Source organism: Aotus nancymaae, unplaced genomic scaffold (assembly GCF_030222135.1).
Source record: "Aotus nancymaae isolate 86718 unplaced genomic scaffold, 86718_ANA_hifiasm-v0.15.2.pri h1tg000040l, whole genome shotgun sequence".
In the NCBI taxonomy this organism is placed as follows: Eukaryota; Metazoa; Chordata; class Mammalia; order Primates; family Aotidae; genus Aotus; species Aotus nancymaae.
Window position 1 is genome coordinate 28,507,425 of NW_026988454.1, and position 9,248 is coordinate 28,516,672.

Consider the following 9,248-nt stretch of genomic DNA (forward strand, 5'->3'; position numbering starts at 1 on the left):
GCTGACTCCTTGATCCAAGACTGTATTCAAGGATTTTATTTTCCTCAATTCCCTCACTTTACAATCTTCAGCTGGCATTAAGCCATCAAGTATGTCTGCAAGACTTGTGACTCCAGAGGCTTCCTAAATTGTTAGATGGTTGAATAAATAAATCACAAGTAAAAAACCTAAGATTCAGCCTCCACTTATTTCACTGTTATACTTAGAATAATTCAATTAATACTGTGATCTATGAGAACCACTGAACAAAGAAAAATCATCTTGGATTAAGTCCAATGAAGGTTCATAAGGGATTATCAACTCAAAAAAGCCATTAATATTAAGTTATTAAAAACTGAATTAACTGTATGCTTAGCTGCTCACAGAAGAGGCTAAATTGAGCAGGGATGTTAAGAACTCCAGCTTTGGGAAGTACTTTCGCTTGATACAGGCCTGAAATTAGCCTTGTATTTCTTAGGAGGCAGACAAGGGCCAGAGCGCCCTTTTCCATTCTGTCTCACATCCCTGTGGTTGCGCATTTAAGGCTGTTGATGTCTGAATGAACTCAACACAATCCCTGAGTATCCCAGGTACACCACCCCACAAAAAGGATAACCAAAAATGAGTAAGTAACAAACATTCTGCACATTGTTTCTAATTTTAAATCATTTATTGAAATATGTGAAACAGTGTTAAGGGCTAATCATTAGGAACCCACTCATTAAGGTTTTCACAGAGGAGAGGAAAGATTTTGGTGGAAAATATCTAGCCCAATAGAACTTTCTCCAGCAATTGAAATGTTTGTTATATAATTGGTGCTGTCCCATATGGTAGCCACTAGCCACATGTGACTGCTGAGAATTGGAAATACGGTTAGTGCAATTGAGAAACTGGATTTTTAATTAAAAAAAAAAAACAACTTGGCTGGCAACGATGCAGAGGGCTGTAAGTGTGGTGGCCCATCTGGGCTTTTGCCTGCAGGCATTCTCCCCGGACTTGTGTCGTCCACTCAGTTTCGCACAGGACGTGCTCCGCAGGACACCGCTCTGTGACTTCCACCTGGCCCACGGCGGGAAAATGGTGGCGTTCGCGGGTTGGAGTCTGCCAGTGCAGTACCGGGACAGTCACACTGCTCGCTCTTTGATGTGTCTCATATGCTGCAGACCAAGATATGTGGTAGTGACCGGCTGAAGCTGATGGAGAGTCTAGTGGTTGGAGACATTGCAGAGCTAAGACCAAACCAGGGGACACTGTCGCTGTTTACCAGTGAGGCTGGAGGCATCTTAGATGACTTGATTGTAACCAATACTTCTGAGGGGCACCTGTATGTGGTATCCAATGCTGGCTGCTGGGAGAAAGATTTGGCCCTCATGCAGGACGAGGTCAGGGAGCTTCAGAACCAGGGCAGAGATGTGGGCCTGGAGGTGCTGGATAATGCCCTGCTAGTCCTGCAAGGCCCCACTGCAGCCCAGGTGCTACAGGCCGGCATGGCAGATGACCTGAGGAAACTGCCCTTCATGACCAGTGCTGTGATGGAGGTGTCTGGTGTGTCTGGCTGCCGTGTGACCCGCTGTGGCTACACAGGAGAGGACGGTGTGGAGATCTCAGTGCCAGCAGTGGGAGCAGTTCACCTGGCAACAGCTCTTCTGGAAAACCCAGAGGTGAAGCTGGCAGGGTTGGCTGCCAGGGATAGCCTGCGCCTGGAGGCAGGCCGCTGCCTGTATGGGAATGACACTACACCTGTGGAGGGCAGCCTCAGTTGGACACTGGGGAAGCGCCGCCGAGCTGCTATGGATTTCCCTGGAGCCAAGGTAATTGTTCCCCAGCTGAAGGGCAAGGTGCAGTGGAGGCGTGTGGGCTTGATGTGTGGGGGGGCCCCGATGCGGGCACACAGTCCCATCCTGAACATGGAGGGTACCATGATTGGTACTGTGACTAGTGGCTGCCCCTCACCCTCTCTGAAGAAGAATGTAGTGATGGGTTACGTGCCCTGCGAGTACAGTCGTCCAGGGACAAAGCTGATGGTAGAGGTGCAGCGAAAGCAGCAGATGACTGTGGTCAGCAAGATGCCCTTTGTGCCCACGAACTACTATACGCTTAAATGAGGATGGCTTAGGGTGAGGCTGTCCCCTCCAGGAATCTACAAGGGATTAGTCAAGAAGCTGAGGCAGAACTCACTAGGGTTGGGCAGCTAAGGTGGAGGCTGATTCTGTCTGGTTGAGGGGCCATACCACCTATTCTCCCCACCTAACTCATGCCACTCCAGCTTCCTTCAGGACTCTGCTTCTGAGTGGTGGACCAGCTCACACAATGTCTTGTTTTAGTCCATGATCCCACTGACCTACTCTTACCTGCTGGAGGGTAATAAGAAGCTTTGGTTCTGCCATCTCTCCCACCCTGCCAGGTGCTGGCTGTGGAGCAAAGGCTCACCTTTGTGGGGAGGATAAAACCTGCCCAACCTACCTCACCATGGTTTTTCACATTGCAAAGGGTAGTAACACGGGCAGTGTGGACTTAGGCTATCCTCTCCAGTTTGCTTTCCATAAATGCAAATTGTCCCTACTGCCAGTCAGAAATAATTGCTGACTCATAGTAGGGCTGCTATGCCTATGTGTAAACTTGGGGATGGCTGAGGGAACACTGATTTACTCTTCCACATTTCCAAGTTGGTCTAGTGTGCTGCCCAGTAGCAAACCATGGCAGGCTAACCACCTGTTCTGAGCTCCAGGGCTGTTGTAGGGCAGGGTGAGCTTCCTCCTGGACTTGCCTTACCCTGGGCTGACCTTTGCCCCAGTATCCATTAATGGACTCCACTGAATTCTGAAACAAAAATTAAACTTCCTTCGGCACTGGCATGGATGAGAAAAAAAAAATAAAGAAAAATTAAACTTCCTTTTAAAAAAAAAAAAAAATTTCATTTGAATGGCTACATGTGGCTAGGCTGCTGTACTGAATGGCACAGCTCTAGAGGTCTTGATTTTAAGCAATTCTTGTATCTGTTCCCCTTTCTATACAGTACAGGGATTGGGAAACAGGATTTTTAAGGTGCCTTCTTTTTCTGATGTTTTCTAACTTTTTAATCTTAACTACTTAAATAATCCCACACAGGAACACTGCTATGGTCTGAATGTTTGTGCCTCCCCAACTCCTTCCAAATTCATATGTCGAAACTCTAAGCCCCAAGATGATGGTTTTAAGAGATGGGGCCTCCAACACCTGTGAAGAGAAAAAAAAAACAAAAAACAACGGAAGGGGTGGGGCCTTTTGGGTGGCAATTAGATGATCAGGATTCTGATCTAATCAGAATGAGATTAGTGCCCTTAGAAGTCCAAGCATGCTTTGTTCACACCTTTGCCATGTGAGAACATAGCCAGAAGACATCATCTATAAGAAACAGCCCCTCACCAGACACCAAATCTGCTGGCACCTTGATCTTAGACTCCCCAGCCTCTATAACTGTAAATAATACATTTCTGTTGTTTATGAATTACCCAGTCTAAAGTATTCTGTTATAGCAGCCTGACAGACTAAGACAATCACTTTTATTCTAAACGTGTAAGATAAGTAGTTAGTTCTTATGATCCAGGGATTTTCTTTACTGTTAATATTTTGACATTTGGTTTTCTGAAAGAAATCCCCAAGGAAGTAGGCATCAAAAACACAAAACTAGGAAAGAAAATTGTCTGAATTCCCCACAGCTGCCAGCACATTTGTTTGACAGATAGCTAATGGGCACAGCCCTATACTAGGCATTTTGGATACAAGCTGTCCAAGACATAGTCCCTGCCCTAGAGGAGAGCCTACTTGGAGTGATATTTACATGGAATCCCATCACATGAATTCCACAGTACAACAGCTTAGCAATATCTCTGTATCGCATCTGAATGACTTCATGCCCAACAAGATCAACCTTGCTAAATGCTGACATAGATCCTGTAAAACTCTGTTTTCATCTGGTTCTGACCTCTCTCCTTCCAAACCCCCACAGCTCTAAAGACAATATTGTCTTTGAAGAGTTAAAAGCTTACTTCCTTGGCCAAAACTAGAAATCTGACCTGGAAGTTTGTATTTTCAAAAAGAGCACATCTCTACAAGTTGAGAACTCTATTTATTTCAGACTTTTCTTATTTCCTTTCTTTTGGGTTTAATAATAAATTCTGTAATCCTCAGACTCTTAGTATCTTGTTAATTAAAATTATAAGTAAACCAAGAAAACTAAGTGCCAAAGTACTTGCTCTAACCTCAAAAGAGGCAGTTCTAATAATAAAAACATCAATTTGGCTATTTTAAATATTCTTCTTAGATAAAATCACTTTTGAATTTTAATGCTTAGCAGTTTTGAATAAGCTTTCTCATGTAGTTTAATTTGCTATTTTCTTAAAACTTTCAACTAACGCAAATCCAAACATGCAACATGAAAAACATTAAGAGAAATCATAAACTTTTTAGCAACAGAATATGCCTATTAACTCCTTTGCAATTCTTTTACCCTGAAAGCTATAATAAAACATTAGTGCTTCTTACACTACACATCATATAATTGCTTACTGTTAAAACTCCAATTCCAAAAGAACCACAGGTTATATCTCACCTACATAGAATACCAGGTTAAAGAACTCTGGGCTGGGCGTGGTGGCTCATACCTGTAATCCCAGCACTTTGGGAGCCCAAGGCGGGTGGATCACGAGGTCAGGAGATTGAGACCATCCTGGTCAACATGGTGAAACCCCGTCTCTACTAAAGATAAAAAAAATTAGCTGGGCACGGTGGCGCGTGCCTGTAATCCCAGCTACTCAGGAGGCTGAGGCAGGAGAATTGCCTGAACCCAGGAGGCGGAGGTTGCGGTGAGCCGAGATCGCGCCATTGCACTCCAGCCTGGGTAACAAGAGCGAAACTCCGTCTCAAAAAAAAAAAAAAAAAAAAAATTAGCCAGGTGTGGTGGCTCATGCCTATAATCCCAGCTACTCAGGAGACTGAGACAGGAGAATCACTTGAACCCTGGAGGCGAAGGTTGCAGTGAACTAAGATTATGCCATTGCATTCCAACCTGTGCAGAAGAGCAAGACTTTGTCTCAAAAAAAGAAAAAAAAATCTGGAAAAGAGACATTAGGAGTGAAATTTCTCTTTTAGAATTTGTTTCAGTTCAGTAAAATTCTTAATATAAAAATGCAAACCTTTAAGTCAAATGCTTTCTCAGAATTTCAATTAGATTTAAAAAAAATAATCCATTTAAAATTTCATGTCAGGGTAGATCACAGATGAGCCAGCAATTCTCAGCAAGAACTATTTTTGGTGTCTATATCACCAGGAGTCTTGTCACCTCTCCTGGAACACCACCGTCACTTCAAAATTAGAATCTGGTGCTCAATATAGTGGCTCATGCCTCTAATTCCAGCACTTTGGGAGTCCGAGGTGGGCAGATCACCTGAGGCCAGGAGTTTGAGACCAGCCTGGGCAACATGGCAAAACCCCTTCTCTACTAAAAATACAAAAATTAGCCAGGCATGGTGGTGCATGCCTATAATCCCAGCTACTCAAGAGGCTAAGGCAGAGATAATTATTGAAACCAGGAGGCGGAGTTTGCAGTGAACCAAGATTACGCCACTGCACTCCAGCCTAGGTGACAGAGCGAGACTCTGTCTTAAAAAAAAAAAAAAAAAAAAAAAAAATTGAATTTGGTAAACTTTTTTTAAAGAGGTTCATAGTTATCGAAGATGATCAGATTTCTGAACAAATAATCATGGCACCTTTTAGCTCCTGCATATAACGTGCTCATGTGCTCAATAAATGCTGAATTGAATAGCATTTAGCATGTCAAGCATGGCACATGAAAAGACTAAATTTGGTGAGACAGCTTTTTCTTTCTTCTTTTTTTTTTTTTTTGAGATGGAGTCTCGCTCTGTCACCCAGGCTGGAGTGCAGTGGCACGATCTCAGCTCACTGCAACCTCACCTCCCAGGTTCAAGTGATTCTCCTGCCTCAGCCTCCCGAATAGCTGAGATTACACGTGTGTGCCACCATGCCGGGCTAATTTTTGTGTTTTTAGTAGAGAAGGGGTTTCAGCATGTTGGCCAGGCTGGTTTCAAACTCCTGACCTTAGGTGATCTGCCCACCTTGGCCTCCTAAAGTATTGGGATTACAGGCGTGAGCCACCACACCCGGCCTGAGACAGCTCTTTAACACCAAAGACCAAAGGTATCTTAATTGCTTGTGCCTGTTTCTTACTGAAAAGTTTATAAATTCTTTTAGATGAATAATTCATTATTTAAATTTCTCTATGAATATATTCATATATTTCTCTATGAATATATTCATTAAATTTCTCTATGAATATATTCTAATATTCAACCTGTAATAGAAAACATGGTTTTTCAACCTGTAATAGAAAACATGATCCAAAGGTTGAGTGATTTGCTTCAGTGTGTGAATCACAATTCAAACCCAGACTTCCTGAGTTCAGCACTGTGGCCATGCATGGCACTGGCCCTGGTTGGCTGAATGAGTTCAGACGCCTGTCAGGGGTTAGCAACCCTGCGGCACTTCAGCAGGTGTGTCTTGCAGCAGAGAGCCCTTGTCTCAGTCCACTCAGACTGCTGTAAGATACTTTTGAATGAATAATTTATAAACAATAGAAATTTGTTGATCACAGTTTTAGAACCTGGGAAGTCCATGCTCAAGGTGCTGGCGGATTTGATGTCTGGTGAGTTGCATCTTCCTCATAGGTGCACCTTCTAGCTGTGTCCTCACATGGTGGAAGGTGCAAACAAGCTCATTTGGGTCTCTTTCAGAAGGGTACTAATGCCATGCATACGGGCTTTGCCCTCAAGATCTAATCACTTCCAAAAGGTCTCACCTCTTAATACCATCACCTTTTGGGTATTTCAACATAAGAATTTGGGGGAGACACAAACATTGAGACTCTAACACTCCCTAAGACACGTAAGACCAGGATAATGCTAAAAGGCATTACCCTGGCCAGCACAGAATGACTGCATTATCGTTGGTAAGTGACATTCACTGCACTGTCAGGAGTGCAGATGCCATACTTCAAGGGCATACTTCAGATGAAAAAAACAAACCAGTGTAACTGATGGGCAGTTGTTTGTTTCTACATAAAAGAAACAAATGGGTCATTTTTCCAAACAAAGAAGAAACAGGTTTTTAAGCACAGGTCTCAGTTTGAAGCTGACCCAAGTAGGAAAAAACAAATGTGGCTTTTCTATGCCTCCTTTTTAAGATGGATTTTATCTGCCTACCAGTTGCACAACCTTCTCAACCTTCTTCTCATCTCACTGCCTCACTAAGAGGCCTCAAATCGATGGATGTGTTTACGGAAAGGGGTTGTAACTCCCTTTCCATAAACACACCCATCGATTTGAGAAATACAAAGTAAAGCTGCTCTCAGAAGCTCCTGTATCCACGACATAGGGTCTGCAAGTCCTCCACTGCTATTAGAGAACTCTTCAGGTCTTCAGGAACCTCTTAGTAAGAAGGCCCCTGGGAAGCTTTCTTAGGGGTTACCAACTGGTTGGGGATGGAAAAGGCCATCTAATATTGAGCCATTTTTCTCATCTGTAAAATAAAAGTGCTGAGTCAGACAATCTTGCCCTAACATTATAAGAATACTTCCAGAAATAACATAAATGATCCTAACATGGAACATCTTGGCACTTACTCTATACCAGTGACTGCACTAAACACTTTATTTACATGATTTCATTTAACACCCCCAGATAGGGACTCTCAATATTTACAGATGAGGGAAGTAAGGATTTAAACAAGCTTGAGCAGTAGAATCCTCTCTCAATCAACCTCACCTTAACCAATGCAGCAATTAACTGCCTCTAAATCACTTTGTAAAGCCACACTGTGATGAATAACCCCAGCTAGATGAATGCTGGGAGCTGGGAGCCTCCTCTCTCTCAGGCACTGTCTGTATATGGTTTCTCTCAGCAGAGCTGTGTACTTACCAAAAGTTACTCAGGTTTATTCCCAAACTTGCTTATGCCACAGTTATGTTTGCTATTGCAGTGATGTAATTTAATAAAATAGTGTATAAACCAATGAAATGTAATTATAAAAAGAAAAATACTGTTTCAGTAACTCAGTAGGATGCTTTCACCAGATGAGACGAATCATATACACAAAAAATACTGAATTAAACATGGAAGAAAAAACAGCAAAAGATTAAAAAAATGAAAATCCTACAAGTCTAGAGAGGGTCTGTATTTATAGTATTTCTCATGTGTCATTAAGTTCTTATTCCACTTTAAAGAGAACCAAATGGGAAATATTCTTAGAGTGTATCATAAATGATGGTTTTGCAGAGAGTGTAGTCCTGAAACTAGAGGGTCTAGTTAAAACAAAGAACCAAACCTGTCAAATGAAAGTGTATTACTGACTTAAATATAAATAAAATATTTATGATATACAAGTTATCCTAGGTCGGGAGGTGCAGGGGGAGAGAAGAGGGTATTTTTTTCTGGCTGATGGAGGTATAATTGCCATAGAATAAACTAAACATACTTAAAGTATATAATTTAATGTTTTGACAGATGTTTACATCTGAGAAACCATCACTACAATCAAGACAATGAACACATCAGTCACCCCCAAATTCTCTCATGCCCTTTTGTAATCATTTTCTTTTTCTCATTAATATTCCTCCACCCATTTCCAGGCAACTATCCCCCGGTCACCAGATTCATTTGCATTTGCTAGAGCTTTACATAAATGGAATCATACAGGGTATAGTCTTTTTCTCTGGCTTCTTTCACTTCAATGTAATTATTCTGAGGTCCGTCCATGGTGTTGCATAGGAATGTTTCACTGCTGGATAGTGTTCTATATTTGCATATCACACTTTTGTTCATTCTTCTGTTGATGGGCATTTGGATTGTTTCTGTTTGGGGCTATTACAAATAAAGCTGCTATAAACATTCATGAATGAGTCCTTGGGTAGACATATACTTTCATTTCTTGAATAAATGCACAGGAGTGGAATGGATGGGACATAGGATAGGCACGTTTTAACTTTTTAAGAAAACTCTGAAGCTGTGTTCTACCAGCAGCGTAACAGAGTTCCAGTTACTTCCTATCTTTGCCAGTACTTCATATACTTTTTAATTTCAGTCATTAAAATGGGTGTGAAGTGGTAACTCACTGTGGTTTTAATTTGCATTTCCGTAATGACTAACAATACAGAGTACCTTATGTATTCCTCATTCCCTTATTTTTTTGGTAATGTGTTTGTTCAAATATTTTTGCCC

The 9,248-nt window shown here is 42.0% G+C and overlaps 1 pseudogene; it reads left to right on the plus strand.

The window, feature by feature from the left end:
- Positions 1–910: 910 nt before the first annotated feature.
- LOC135268324 (aminomethyltransferase, mitochondrial-like) lies at positions 911–2,084 on the plus strand (annotated as a pseudogene).
- Positions 2,085–9,248: the final 7,164 nt, after the last annotated feature.